Here is a 945-nt window from a genome sequence, read left to right on the forward strand (position 1 = left end):
TAGGACATCTGCTAAGACATGAGGGAATGACGTCCATGGAACTAGAGGGAGCTGTAGAGAGAAAAAAGTGTAAAGGAAGACAGAGATTGGAATACGTGAAGCAAATAACTGAGGACGTAGGTTGCAAGTGCTACTCTGAGATGAAGAGGTTAGCACAGGAAAGGAATTCGTGGCGGGCCGCATCAAACCAGTCAGTAGACTGATGACCAAAAAAAAAAAAAAGTTCTGCAAGGTTCGCATGAGAGCTTCTGTAAAGTTTGGAAGGCAGGAGACGAGATACTGGCAGAAGTAAAACTGTGAGAACTGGGCGTGAGTCGTGCTTCGGTAGCTGAGATGGTAGAGCACTTGCCCGCGAAAGGCAAAGTTGCCGAGTTCCAGTCTCGGTCGGGCACACAGTTTTAATCTGCCAGGAAGTTTCATATCAGCGCACACTCCGCTGCAGAGTGAAAATCTCATTCTGGAAACCTCCTCCAGGCTGTGGCTAAGCCATGTCTCCGCAATATCCTTTCTCTCAGGAGTGCTAGTTCTGCAAGGTTCGCAGGAGAGCTTCTGTAAAGTTTGGAAGGTAGGAGACGAGATACTGGCAGAAGTAAAGCTGTAAATACCGGGCGTGCTTCGGTAGCTCAGATGGTAGAGCACTTGCCCTCGAAAGGCAAAGGCCCCGAGTTCGAGTCTCGGTCGGACACACAGTTTTAATCTGTCAGGAAGTTTCATACAGTATGTTGATTGTATGACAGGGCGAATGCGAAGGGAGGGTTGTCAGGGGTATTATATATTGCTAGGAATAGTGTATGTTAAATTTTATTGGTGATCAGTAGCGAATCGATTGGAGTATGCCAAATCAAGACGACGTGAGTTATTAGCCTTCCTCGTGGTTCATGTCTGCAAGTCGCTTTCTTTCCTCAGTGGCTTCTATGGTTTTTATTTCGGTGAAAATTTGTGACG

General features: G+C 46.8%; 1 non-coding gene across 1 annotated transcript; it reads left to right on the forward strand.

Annotated features, from left to right (window-relative positions):
• The first annotated feature begins 612 nt into the window (after positions 1-612).
• On the forward strand, positions 613-687 carry Trnas-cga (transfer RNA serine (anticodon CGA)). The gene has a single exon. It is a non-coding gene; the product is annotated as a tRNA-Ser (tRNA).
• The last annotated feature ends 258 nt before the right edge of the window (positions 688-945 follow it).

The sequence above is a fragment of the Schistocerca cancellata genome, chromosome 5 (genome assembly GCF_023864275.1).
Source record: "Schistocerca cancellata isolate TAMUIC-IGC-003103 chromosome 5, iqSchCanc2.1, whole genome shotgun sequence".
NCBI lineage: Eukaryota > Metazoa > Arthropoda > Insecta > Orthoptera > Acrididae > Schistocerca > Schistocerca cancellata.